At 42.4% G+C, this 15,275-nt stretch overlaps 1 pseudogene; it reads right to left on the reverse strand.

Annotated features, from left to right (window-relative positions):
• LOC136530346 (serine/threonine-protein kinase TIO-like) lies at window positions 1-6,912 on the reverse strand (annotated as a pseudogene).
• Window positions 6,913-15,275: the final 8,363 nt, after the last annotated feature.

The following is a 15,275-nucleotide window of genomic DNA, read 5'->3' on the forward strand; positions in this document are numbered from 1 at the left end:
TTAATGCCTTTTAGATTTATTTACTTCAGATCTGGCTGAGCAGGAAGCATACAATCTAACCTGCACCACAAAAATACTAACACTTCAATGTCCTTTAGCCATACCAAGAACACAATTTGCTAAGTAAAAAACCAAAGTACTATTGGCATGTTTAATAAGCAGAGATGTTTAATAGCCAGGATGGATACGACTATGATAAGACATAAGATGCATGCGCCCATGAAAATTGAATGTAAACTGAATTGTGTATAAAAAGAAGGCTTTAGAACATCCACGTTCTGCTTATATCTGATCTGATATGGTGGAGTAGACTATTATTAATAGTGTGACAACTTTGCATATGCATATTAGAAAAAGGTATTAACGCCATAAAATCTACAGTTTAGTTTTAGAAGAACACACAATGATACTTAAACCATGCCAGTACAAATACTAAATGGATAAACACAACTCTGTATCTTTTTTACATTTCACTTGGCCTACAAAAATGATACATACTACCATGGGGAAGAAACATGTTGAAAAACTTATGGCTTCTAGTCAAATAGCATTGGAGAATTACCTGAAGACAAGCATGAATAGCTGATTCTAGACCATTATGCAAGCAGTGGTAAACTGCAACCTGCATTGGTCATGAGGCGAGAAATGATTTGACAAATATGTTAATCAGATTGGTAGAGTTTGAATCTGCCATTGAACCTTGCTCTTGCATTGAGTGTATTTGTCGCCATGAATTAGCTAAGGGAAATGAAAAATGGTGTGCACCAATGGACATAATGTCAACAGCATGAGCTAGGTACCAAATAGCCTTGCATGCCTCACAAGCAGCAGGTACCATGTTTGTAGAACCTGATATTGTGTCTGAACCCGAAGCTATCAGACATTCACACAAGAGTTCAAGTAGTTGTGACATCCTCGCATGATCAATGATCTTGAGGAGACTTTCTTCCACTGGCTTCGGATCTTCAGATGACATGTTTGCCTTCAACCCAGAGATGACTCGAGATAACATCAAAGCAAGGCAGGCAGTTGACTCACGAGATATTCTCCCAGATGGATCCACTGTAGAAACCAGGATCTGTATATCAAAACTCATAATCAAGATAAAAGGGAAACATAACTGACAATAAAACATGAAGTTGGCATCAAAGCGTTACCTGTGAATAAAGCTCATACAGGGCTAACCAATGTCTGTCATAAGATTTTAAAATAACTTCATCACTTGTGTCAAGTAGTTTCCGTGCAATTGCCAGGCACTGCCAATAAAAAACATAGTTATACATTGCAAGTTATATCCAAGACATCCCTAATAAAGTAGGAAATAATTTTCTCTTTCCAAAGAGAAGAGACGCTGCTTTCATTTGATTTGCTACTTTACTTGGATGTTGCAATATTTTTTATTGTGAACAATAAAACACAGAATTACTGCCAAAAGTACCGTCACCACAAGTCCATAAGCATTTGAAAGCTTAGTTTTGATAATGAGATTCGTAAACTCAAGAAGCAAGTTTATGTCAATTGCCGCATAAGATTGGCATGACCCGGCATCAATTAAATTTTTAATAATTCTGAGTGTCTGATTTGCTCCATCAATATTCAATTCCCTGTAAAAGTTGCAGCAAGCATAGGTTGAAGTTAGAGACAAGGCATGACGAAACCAGAAGAAAAACTTCTGCTAAGTGGACGCTATACAGTTGTGTGGAGCAATGTTCCCATTCACATATTTTTTTAGCAGAAAATACAGCTGGGGAGGCCCCCACTGCAGAGATTATATTAAACAAAAACAAAGAATGTACAAAGAAGCCTCAGAAGAGAGGCAAAAAAAACACCAAAGAACAAACCCAAGATAAAAAAAAACTATACTAAGGCATCTATACACAACAGGTATTCTGGGCGCTTTATTTGCTCACTAAATCTGTGTGCCTGAAGATTAGCCTCTTCAAAGAAGGAACTTTTCCAGGAATCAAAAGACGGATGACCTCTGTCAAAGATGAAATTATTTCTTTGCTTCCAGATTTGCCAAGTAGCTCTGATGAATATCTCCATAAAGACCATTCACATATTATATCTGTTATCACGCCTTTATACAGCCCAAATGTTTTTTATATAAGAAATTACTACTGAACTGATGTAAAATTAGTAGAGTGCATACATGATACTATGATAGTGATACAGAGGAAACTCTAGAATTACTCTAGTACCCATGACTACTATACCCTTAACAATACACTAAAGGATAAACACCATGCATTACAACCACGTTAATCTGCAATGACCATTTTTCCTTCATGTTTTCACTTTTCAGAAGATGAGAGCATCTGATCTGAACAGTTCACAAGGACTGGAAAAGCAACGAATCTACCTGGGTGGACTTGGAGCATTAGTAAACCAAATTTTGATAGGGCTGAGAATGGTTGACAGTGTTTCATTATCTTCAACAATGTTGTTTGCACCTTCTACTATTTGTGAGGCTTTTTCCAGTTTATCCAAAGCAGTACACTCTGCAATGAAGTATTCTGAAAGATCACCTACTGTGTACTTTCAGGGAAGAAACCTGACTGTTATGATCAACACCACTGCCCAAATATACTACCAGAAGTCAGAATTTGGATATTAACTTGCCTGAGGGAAAGCAGCTTTCAGGAACAACACCATTTGGTGAACCATGATGGTCCTGAGTTGCTTGCATAGGGCCATCCAATTTTCTGTTACCTTTGGGTTTATCGGAATCATTATCCCTATTGGTAGTAGCAGTTCTACTTGACAAACATTAAAATCAGTTCAAGATATAGAACTTATGGGAAAATCACTAAGAAAAAGGATATAAGTTTACTATTTAAATTGCCTACTTTGGGGGGCAGATGGGGAAGGTTGGTTCCTTGATGTTTGTGTTTCTTCTGCTTTCCTAGTACCTTCAGACCCTCTAGGATTCAAGGCACTGATATCTTCAAAGACTAGGATTCCATAATTTACTTGAGCGTGTAACTAATGATACTTACAGCTGCCGGTCCCATTGAATCATCTTTGACAAATGGGTGCTCCAACAATGCTGGCCAGGTTAATCTACTTTGAGGCACCTATTACATACCACACAGCATTAGAAAAGAAAAGGCACAAATGAACTCATTAGATGGATTTGAGGGGGCATTGCCAGTTATGAGTTTATGACCTTGTTGAGTAAACCCTTCTGGAAGCTCTTAAAGTTTGCGCTCATATTATCTGGATATTTTACAGAATCCTAGCAAATCGATGAAATCATATAAATCAGTTCCGACAATTAAAAAATTCAAGGATAACAAATAAAATAACTAAGCCTGGTAACCTCGACAATGTGCCGGATAAGTGCATAGACCGAATTTGTATAAAAAGGGGGCTGTCCAACAAACAGTTCATACCTGGTCAACCAAACAATAAATTTAGCTTGATAGATATATTATCAAACACAAAGTAGAGTACATGGCACCAAGTTGAACCATGTGCCAAAGGCCAGCAGTATATTAAGATTACAACTGCACAAAAGGAATGTGATACAATAACATCTAGAATGTACTAGTATGAGAAGATTGCAAAAGTAACCAGGTCTAGATAGGAAAGCAAAGATGTACATACAAGATGACACCAAGGGACCATAAATCTGTTGTGTGGTTATACGGCTGTTCCCTCACCAGTTCTGGAGCCATATATAAAGGCGTCCCTGCATAGGAAAAGCAAGCCTAGTGAAATGAAAGTTTGGCAAACGGAGCTCATCACAATATATCCGTAAGATAAAGCAATATCAATAGAGCATATGCCTCAATGAGCTACAAATATGCAATAAGGACCAGCACAATTCAAAGGAGACAATTCCATATAAATAATGAAATACAGTGTACAGCTACTTGTCTTGGAATGTAGTCTGAGATAAACTGACTGGAAAAAAACTCCATAATTTGAAGAAAAATACAGAAAGAGTTTAGATTCATAAATGAATAATGCAACGAAATCATACAGATTTAAGAAAGATGACAAATATAACAGTACACCTTAAATGCTTAATCACATGATCATTAGAGTTTGGTAATTGCTATCACGTTAGTTTAGCGAATCAGAGTATCAGAATGTAGTAGATCTACCAACAGGTAAGATGTGGCTAACAGAAGGCTTTCTATGATCCAGAGATCTGTGATTGACTATGAAATGAAGTATTCAAATTGGCATATACATACTTTACCTACAGGCTACAAGACATGGAAATTATTTGTTAAAATTTCAGCTACCAGTGAAGATGAAAAATAGATACCTTTAATGGAGCGTAATACATTAGACTATTATTAATAGAGCAGCCAAAAGTTATGACAGTTTTTCTCTAGAAGAATGCTGAAACAATCAAACTGAAAGTTCAAGTATCCATGAGGTAATGTCCATGCGGCAGCCACTATAAGTGCATTTAGTTTGTATATCACGCAGAGGAAGAGGAAATGTATGTCATGATTATAGAGTGCATAGAATTATCTAATATGCCTTATGTAGTCATGGTAAAATTTAAAGTTCGATAAAGAAACAACAAACGTTGTGTGCCTAGGAACATCTTGTTACATGAACTGTGACTGCAATTTGGGTTTAACATATCATTGTCAATCATCTGGCTTGAAAATATACAAGCAACTTATACATGGTGACAAAGAATGAACAGAGCCAAATTCTCTTTAATCCAGAGTATCAAACTATATAAGAGAAGAACATCATCACCTGAAGGATAGGGGGTAATGTGATCACGACCAGAAGGTAAGAATCCATAGTCGCCAAAAGATTCTAGAATGATGGCAAGTCTCTGCATAAGGTGTATATTAGAAGCCATCACGGTCCGAAATGCTGAACCTTCTTAGAAATCATAAATTCACTACAACAGTGATAGATGTATGTATCAGCTAAAGATCCAATGTAATGCGAATGCCTGATGCTAATGCTCTCTCAGGTGGACAGAAAGCCTAGAACTGAAGCATTCAACAAAATGATTTTTTTACGCATAGGCAAAGGGGCGAGCCTGTGGACCGGCCCAAAGGTCTATATTGCATATAGAGAGTCTTCCTGAAACGTTCACTGATCTCCTATTCTTGGCGATCACCTTCAGCACATGAACCGCCACTTAGCCCTTTTATTCTTTGGCTTCCTCCTATTATTGCAAGCATGCAAATATGCTCTTATTGATTCCATATAGTTTGATGGAAACAAAGATTGGTTTAAACAAAAACAGAAGCACCTGGTATGAAAGGGATGGAGATCATACCTGATGCATGCAACCATAAATCACAAATGCCTTCTCTTCGTACCTCAGCCATAACCTGCACGAAACTAAGGGGTAATAGAACATTAAAAAAATAGTAAACGGAGAACTACTTAACCTTTCATAGCCAAGATTACAAACACATGGCGTGCAAGATCACATGCCAAATCGCATTATCCCAACAGATCGTGTTCAAATCACTTTTGTATGCCTGCAACATCCACTCATCCAGGGCCACAGCACAGTACAGACCTTTTGCTTGAGGCCCCACTCTAGCCTCCACATAGGTGTTGATCCTCTCTACCTTCCCATGCCGCTGCACCACTGCTGGGACTGGGAAACGATGGTGACCAGAGAGCCATTCGCCACCCGCATCACCAAAACCAAAATATCTTCCAGGAAGCAGGGCCGCGTGCTGGAGCTAGATCTTTATTCCTCACGTCCATAGCTACAAAGAGCGACGCCACATGCACAGCTGCGACTTCCTGAGGTCAACACCGCCGAGCATGGAACAGGTGGAGCCAGAGGAGGCACCGACGCGACGCCCACGCGCACACACCTGCGGGCGATGAAACTTTTGTGGCGTGGGAGGCGGGGAGGGGACTCCCGGCCATCGATGCCGCCGAGCACGAAGCGAGCGGAGGCGGTGACCCTCCACACGAACCGCACCTTCAAAAATTGAGTGACAACACACAAAGAAAGTAGGATTCAGAATAATCAATTGAATGACAAAAAACAAAGAAAGTACGATTCAGAACAATCCTCTCCAAAAGAATAATGGCACAACCAAAGCACCATTTGCAACAATCAGATGCACAAGATTATACAACTCAAACACAAATCACTACAATGGCATCTATTTTCTACGCCCCCCTATCTCGCCACCGACGCCCGGCGCCTCGTGAGGCCTCTGTCCCAGTCTCGAGGAGCACGGCAGTATCTCTCATAGGACGGCCACCACCTCCGTGCAGTCCGCGGTGCTGGCGAGGCGCAGCGCCAGTCTCCACGGGCGGCGGTGTCTACCTGCAAAGAAGATTCGGCCTCCCCACCCTGGTCGGCGGACCTCCTTTTCCCACCCACAGAGCCGCCTAGCAAGAACCACCGTGCAGCTCATGGCGGCCTCGATTCGCAGCGGCTTTCACTGCCCACCTCCTCGCCTATTTGCAAGTCAGATCCGGCCTTCCCGCACCAACCACCACACCTCCATTTCCCGCCCCAGCTCCACTACACAAGAAACTTCACAAAACGAAAGCAGGAAAAGGATGCAGAGAGGAGAGCGCTCGCACCTGAAAACGGCCGAAACGGACAGGCCCAGTTCTTATCCCCTGCGGTTTCTCCTTCCGGGAGACGCCGGCGACCGAGGCCCGCGCACGATGGGGGCCTCCAGTGCCGTTGTGCCGCCGCATCGGACCGCCCGAGCCAGGGCCACCACGCCGGCCACCCGTGAGTGGGAGCGTGAGTGAGGCCTTGCCCGCGCTGGGGGCCTCCTGTGCCAGTGGCCGCTGCGCCGGACCCGCCTGCCGGCGCCAAAGCTGCTGCGCCGCTGCTGAGAGTGAGGGAGGGAGTAGAGGAGCAAGCAGCTGCTGCCGCCTGCCATTTACATGAGAGAGAGAAAGAGGAAGGAGCACCATTTTACATGAGAGGACCATGGTGGAGCCTAGCTCTACCGACTCCTCTGCATCCTCCGGCACGCAAAGTACATTGTCCTTGCATGCATGGCCATTTAATTTTTCATCTGCTTCATTGAATGCATCCACTTGTTTGATCTATCCACTGCCGAATGCATGGAGGAAGACTGGTTGTGATGCGCTTCATCTGAGTCGTGGAATTTCTATCTAACGCACCAACTAAATAGAACATACGTGGACACCCTGGGAGGCCGCCGATTCGGCGTGCCTTTATATCTCTAATTGTTGAAGCTAAATATTCGCACAGTAAGGACCATATCACCTGATAATTTGTAAGGATAAAAATCTGAATTTGCATTACATTACTTAAAAATCTGAACGAAATATCAGAAGAAACACAGATGGAAATTAGTGGCATAGATTCTTATGGAGCAAGTCGGACTATTGCTAGAAATGGTAGCTGCTCCTCTAAGTTATCGTCATGAGGCTGCAGAAAGACTTTTTATCTAGCTATTGAATAAGACACTCATGTAATAGACAATTGGCTGCACAAGTTGGGATCATGACACTCAAAACACCATTTTTCTTTGTTATTGGTACAATACACATCCAAACTTCAATTATCATGGCCTTTTTTTTTTTTTTGGGTTTGCAACACATTGGCAAAATCCTAGTTAAGAATAAATTGAAGTTCATGGTGATCTAAGGGTAAAAAATTTTAATGTGACCGAACATTATTGTTATGAATTTGATAGCATAGGGTTAAAAAAAATGCTGCCCTAAAGCATTGACGGATCGACAGGACGGCCAAGCATCTTGTGCAATGACTAGTCCAGGAGGCAAGAAGCCATAAAAATATTACACACCATCCAGAGTAGTAACAAATGAGGGCTTTGGCCATAAGTCGAACATAACCACCATCCAGAGTAGTAACAAATGAGGGCTTTGGCCATAAGTCGAACACAACCTACACTTAGGAGTAGATTAGGCTCGAGGTAATTGGGCTTAGTGACTAGCTAATTGGTGATTAGGGGCCCTCAATTTTTGGGGGCCTAGTGCTATAGCACCACTCTAGGGATAAGAGAAGGGGGATAGAAATATGAGTGAGCTCTTCTGTGTGATGATGCGGTGGCCATGTTTGTGGAGCTTATCTCATGTGTCTCTTCTCCTTTGTCTCACCGCATACCAAGCATGACACACATTATTTTTACAGCCGATTTGGAACTGTTTGTACAAGGAACTATTGGACCACTATAACTCAGCATTTGTAGATCGCCATTTGTAAAGGCGGCTGTGGAGCCAATGGTTCAAAGATGTTTCTAATGTTAGATGGGTTGTGGGGCGAATGATACAAAGTAAACACGTACCGTCGGCTAGCCCAACAGATTTTTTTTAACATCAGTTCCTCGAGTACACTGACAGTAGCAATTGTATTTATCCAGTTCGTTTTTAGATACACCTGACACTACTGGAAACCGGCACTTTGCCGAGTGCCTGCGGCACTCGGCAAAGCCCGAAATACACTCGGCAAAGGCTTTGCCGAGTGTCGCACTCGGCAAAAAATTAATCGGCAAAGAAGCCTTTGCCGAGTGCTTTTTGGCGGGCACTCGGCAAAGCCTTTGCCGAGTGCCGAAAAAGCACTCGGCAAAGATTTACACTCGGCAAAATAAAAATGCGAAAAAACCCAAAATTAATAGCAAAAAAAATTTTTCGGGGGAGGCCGCCACCGGCCATCAAAGTCGCTGCATTTTTTGCGCAAAATTCGCGGCTGGCGGGATTCGAACTCACGACCTCTTCATCGCGTGTCTGCTACTCTACCACTACACTACACTATCACTTGTGTCTAGATTTCGTTATCTATCCTCGTATATTATACTAAATCGAGAGTAAATTGCTTGTTTGAGGCCCTAAACGAATTCAAATCAAAAAGTGGTCAGCTACAAAGTTTCATAACTTTTCGAGATCTACAATTTTTATTTAGGAAGTTTTTCCATCCGAGGTCGTTTGAAAAATTCGAATTTTAAATTTGAGAGATTCAAACGTAGTTTTGCATGATAAGATGATTTCAAATCAAAAAGTTGTCAACTACATAGTTTCATAACTTTTGGAGATCTACAATTTTTGTTTAGAAAGTTTTTTCTTCCGAGGTCTTTTGAAAAATTTAAATTTTAAAATTTTTAAATTCAAATGTGGTTTTTGCATGACAAGATGATTTCAAATCAAAATGTTGCCAACAACAAAATTTCATAACTTCTCAAGATGTCACACCCAATTTTAAGGGTAAAATTGAATGCACAAAACTCGTGTGTGCCCAGGAATCAATCACACACACAAGCTGACAAATTACATAAAGTATCATCACGGTGTCTCATACATCAGAGTTATAATATAACTTAGTCTTATACATCACAGCGGAAAATAAAAGGTAACTCTCTCGAGGGGCTTCATCACAGAGAAGGTCAACTGGTTGACCACAAGCCTAAAAATCCTCAGGAAAATCTCCATACCCGTTGTCATCTGTTACCCATCCAGGATTTTTATCCAAATAAAGAAAATAAACAAGCGTAAGTACATCCCGTACTTAACAAGTTAACATGAGGTTATGAAGCTCAAAAAGGTTGACACTGGTTTACTGCAGTTAACATTTTTAATAGGTCAAGCTTTTATTCTCAGGTATTATCAAATTATGCTTAAGCTCCCATTTAATCCCATAAGAACATATATCAGGGTCAAAATTATCATATATCATCATAGAACAACTTAAATGATCAACAACAAGTAACCAGTTATTCTGTGAGTTTTCCGGGCCACTCGTGACCGTGAGCACGGCTGTTATAACAGTTTGTTACCTTCTGCAGAGGTGGTGCACATTCACCGTGAGTCATGATCCCCATATGCCCGGGTTAATTACTCCCATGTCACTGCCAAGGTGAGCGGGCAGGGTACACTATGAAGCCATTTCATATGTTTCTCTAACAAGTTAGGGCCGCTAGGTTTCCTTGGTAGGCAGACGTAGGAACCCCCCTTTCCTATGGCACATATCCATCGCGGCTATACTCATAGGAACAGAGGCAGCCCTATACCCAACATGGCAAGCCCCATTTGCGCCAAAAAGGTAACCTCTAACTAGCTAGAAAAGGTCCTATTACTGAGCTAAAGTCAGAGCCATATGACTCTCCCGGTTGCACTGTCAGTCCCAGCTTTTGCCGACAGATAAGTCCTTATGGAGGGCCAGGAGCAACATGATCAAAGGTCATTTGCACCTTCGCCCTATGGAACAGTTGTTATAAATCATGTTAAACTCTTAGTTCTATAGAATCATTCATCATCATGTATATCAAGTTCAGTTAGAGCACAAGTAATCTACCCATATGCATTTAACCCATAGGAGACAAGGAACAGGATAATCAATCACTAGAATGTCCTTACGGGTATCAAAATTAGACACATGCAAATGAGTAATTGATTAAAGTGAAATAGGACATCAAGGTAGGCCCATGCTATACTTGCCTTGGTTCACAAACTCTTGCTGGTCCTGCTGGTCGTCGAAGAATTCTTGATCCCCAATGTTCTCCTCACCGTCTGAACGCGACCAACACGGTAACATACAGTATTCCAAAAGCATTCATGCAAAGCAAACATTCCTATCATTAGAACAGTACACCAACAGTATGGAAAACAAGATAAAATGTTTGTAAAAATAATTTACGTCTCTCTACGATCATGTCAACGCGTAGTTCACGAAAAACGGAGCTAAAATGCAAAAGTTATGATTTAAATGGGTTTTCCTATAGCAATATATTTAATTAAATCTAACCACAAAATTAAAAAGTTCCAAACCTGACTAACAGTGGTTCTAACATGTAGGTTATGGAATTACGAAGCTAACGCGATTTGAATGGATCAATTCAGAGCTAAAACGACAATTTTATACGCAAAACAGTTCAAATGGCATTTCTGTAAATACTGAAAACGTATTTTAGACTTAAGCAGTGATCTTTACGCTTTCAAAACGAGAATGCGTAATCAGGGAAATGCGCTTTAGGCTGCGGGTTCTATTCATCCGAAACCGAGGGTCTCTTTTGCAAATCTACCACGCGAAGGGGTACCGGACGTTCTCGGCCGTTGGATTAGAAATGAGTGTCCAGAAATGGATCCGGGGGAGAGAGAAGAAAACTGGCCGACCGGAACAGTGACGCCGGCGGCAAAGCACCATTGCCGGCGGCATGGAGGTCACCGGAGCACGCGGAACACGGCCTATGGGCCATGGTTTGGAAAACCGGAGGCACCGGGAGTTAGCTGGGGTAAAGGGAACTCGCCCAGGCTGTTACGACGGCCGGAGGAGTGAGCCGAGGCGGCGGACGCCATGGTCGGCGGCCAAAGCTCATGGACGCTCGCGAATAGGGCCCCAAATAGCCACGAAATACCAATTGAATGCACAGGGGGAAGGAGGGGAGCACGGCAAAGCTCACCGCGACTTCAAACGGGGACGAACGCGACTCGAGGACGGCGTTTCGCGCGGAGGTCTCGAGCTTGGCGGTTCCAGCGCTGCTGCGGCCTCCGTGCACGACGAGCGCAAAGAAAAAGAGCGGGGCAGCAGGGAGGGGGGCGCGTGGGGGGGCTCGGCTCCTTTAAATCAAGGCCAAGGAGCGGGGGGGCGACGCTCCCACGACGCCAGGAGCGGTGGCGGTTGCTGCAGAGGCGTTCCGCGCGGCTCGGGCGCGGGGCAGAGGTGGGGGACGCGCTTACGGGTGGGGCCGGGCGGTCAGCGGCTGCGGGCGCGAGGAAGGCGCGGCAGCGGTTGCGCGCGTTATGCTGGGCTGGCGGCTGGCGCTGGGCCGAGCGAGGCGCGCGGCTGGGCTGGCGGCTGGCGCTGGGCCACTCAGCGCGCAAGGAGGAGGCCGTGCTGGGCTGCGGGGAGAACTAGGCCTGCAAGCCGAAAATCAAGAAGGGAGGGAAAAATGGATTTTGCATTTTTTTTCTTTTTCCAAATAGATTTCCAAAAGCATTTTCAAATAGGTTTAGAATTCATTTGAACTTTGAATCAAGATCGTTCATCACAAATTAGATATGCAGCAGCATGTATGCATCAAGAAGTTTCTAACCTTATATTTAATTTTAATTCCACAAAATTTATTATTTTCCTATGTTTTAATGCACACATATTTGCATAAATAAATCAATTTAGCTATTTTAAAAGAATGTAATTTTTAGGGTGTTACAATTCTACCCCCCTTAAGATGAATCTCGTCCTTGAGATTCGGGTGATTGCTTACTCAAACAGTTGGGGATAAGTCTTTCTCAGATCCTCTTCTCTTTCCCAAGTAGCCTCATCCTCTATATACCGATTCCACTGCACCTTGCACATCTTTATAGTTCGGCTTCTCATAACTCTTTCGGCAGTTTCCAAGATCTTTATCGGATACTCTTCATAAGTAAGATCTTCCTTGACAGCAAGTTCTTCCAAAGAAATTTGGTCTTCTGGTACCCTCAAACACTTCTTCAATTGGGAAACATGAAACACGTCGTGCACACCTGACAAACTCTCAGGCAGTTCTAACTGATAAGCTACTTCTCCACGTCTCTCTAGGATCTTTAAAGGTCCTATATACCTTGGTGCTAACTTTCCCTTCATTTTGAATCTTCTCACACTTCTCATTGGTGACACCTTCAAGTACACATAATCACCAATCTTGAAAGTCAGCTCTCTTCTGCGAATATCAGCGTAACTCTTCTGTCGGGACTGAGCTACTCTCAAATTGTCTCTAATCATTCTCACTTGTTCTTCCGCATCTCTAAGGACATCGGGTCCAAACACTTGAGTTTCTCCAGTCTGATTCCAGAACAAAGGCGTTCTACACTTACGCCCATACAGCGCCTCGAAAGGTGCCATCTTGAGACTCTTCTGATAACTGTTGTTATACGAGAACTCTGCGTATGGCAGACTCTTATCCCAACTATCACCATACTGAAGTGCACAAGCTCTCAACATATCTTCCAAAATCTAGTTGATCCTTTCAGTCTGTCCATCAGTTTGCGGGTGGTAAGCAGAACTGAAATTCAACTTTGTCCCCAAAGATCTATGTACTTTATGCCAGAATTGCGATGTAAACTGAGTGCCTCTATCTGACACAATTTTCTTGGGAACACCATGTAAGCACACTATTCTTTCCATGTACAACTCTGCTAGTCTTGCACCAGTATAGATAGTTTTGACTGGTAAAAAGTGGGCAACCTTTGTGAGTCGATCCACTATTACCCATATTGAATCATAGCCTCTTTGAGTGCGGGGCAATCCTATGATAAAGTCCATACCAACTTCTTCCCATTACCATTCAGGAATTTTCATTGGTTGTAGTAACCCTACAGGTCTTTGATGCTTAGCTTTCACTCTTTGACAAGTGTCACACAAAGCCACATATTCTGCCACATCTCTCTTCAAACCATACCACCAATACTTCTCTTTGAGATCCAAATACATCTTGGTACTTCCAGGATGTATAGAATAAGCAGACTCATGGGCCTCTTACAGAATTGCATCACGGATAGCTTTCACTTCAGGTACACATATCTTTTTTCTAAACCAAAGAGTGCCATTCTCATCCATTCTGAATCTGAGTGCCTTTCCAAGCACTACATTCTCTGCTATCTCCTTAAGTTTTTCATCCTCCAATTGACCTTTGCGTATCTCTTGCTCCAATGTAGGCTCTATCACCAATTCCATTGCATTAGTGACAAGGCTCAAGTTGAGATACTCCATTTCAGCACACAACTCTGCTAACATAGATGTCATCTGAAGTCCATTGGCATAGCTCTTTCTACTAAGTGCATCAGCTACGACGTTTGCCTTTCCCGGGTGATAATGCACTTCCAAATCATAGTCTTTGATCAATTCCAACCAACGACGTTGTCTCAGATTCAGATCTGATTGGGTGAAGATATACTTCAAACTCTTATGATCTGTATAGATATCGCTCTTATGTCCAATTAGATAATGTCTCTAGATCTTCAAAGCATGAACCACAGCTGCCAATTCCAAGTCATGAGTAGGATAATTCAACTCATGCTTCCTTAGTTGTCTAGATGCATATGCAACCACTCTTCCTTCTTGCATAAGCACACATCCAAGGCCCAAACGGGATGCATCACAATATATAGAGAAGTTCTTGCTTAAATCGGGCAAAATTAATACTGGAGCTATAGTCAATCTCTTCTTTAGCTCATCAAAGTTTGCCTGGCATTTATCCGACCATACATACTTAGTATTCTTTTCCAATAGAGCTATCATAGGCTTGGCTAGCTTGGAAAACCCTTCAATGAACCTCCTATAGTATCCAGCCAATCCCAAAAAACTACGAATCTCACTTACATTGGTTGGTGGTTTCCAATTCAATACATCTTGCACTTTGCCTGGATCCACTGCTATTTCACCATTGGAGACAACATGACCCAGAAAAGATACTTCCTTCAACCAAAACTCACACTTGCTCCACTTAGCGTACAACTTATGTTCTCTAAGCTTTTGCAAGACTAACCTTATATGTTCAGCATGTTCTTCTTCAGTCTTGGAGAATATCAGTATGTCATCTATGAATACCACCACAAATTTATCCAGAAACTCCATGAACACCTTATTCATCAGATACATGAAGTATGCAGGTGTATTGGTCAATCCAAAAGACATAACAGTATACTCATACAATCCATACCGTGTGGTGAATGTTGTCTTGGGTATGTCCGAGTTTCGAATTTTTAGCTGATGGTACCCTGAGCAGAGATCAATCTTGGAGAACACATGGGCTCCTCTCAACTGATCAAACAAATCATCAATCCTAGGCAAAGGGTATTTATTCTTGATTGTAACCTCATTAAGTGAACGGTAATCCACACACATCCGTTGACTACCATCCTTCTTATCCACAAAGATCACAGGTGCCCCCCACGAGGAAGAACTAGGGCATATGAAACCTTTTTCTTGCAACTCTTTTAGTTGCTTCTTAAGCTCTTCTAATTCATTAACTCCCATTCTATATGGACGTTTAGCTATTGGTGTAGTTCTAGGTAATAATTCAATAATGAATTCAATGTCTCGGTCAGGTGGCATACCTAGCAAGTCATCGGGGAAGACATCCGGGAACTCCTCCACGACACGATCTTGTTCATTGACTTCACCATCTAGCTGATTCACTGTGGCTATAGGCTGAGCTTGCACTACCACTTCTACATAGATTCTATCTCCGTTGAGTGATGTCACAACCATGGATTTCTCCTGACACTGAATCACTGCCCGGTGTTGTTTCATCCAATCTATTCCTAGAATAAGATCAATTCCCGCTGTTCTCAACACAATAGGCTTCACTTTGAAGTCTACCCCCCTTAAGGAA

This window comes from Miscanthus floridulus, unplaced genomic scaffold (genome assembly GCF_019320115.1).
Source record: "Miscanthus floridulus cultivar M001 unplaced genomic scaffold, ASM1932011v1 fs_10_2_3, whole genome shotgun sequence".
NCBI classification, from domain to species: domain Eukaryota; kingdom Viridiplantae; phylum Streptophyta; class Magnoliopsida; order Poales; family Poaceae; genus Miscanthus; species Miscanthus floridulus.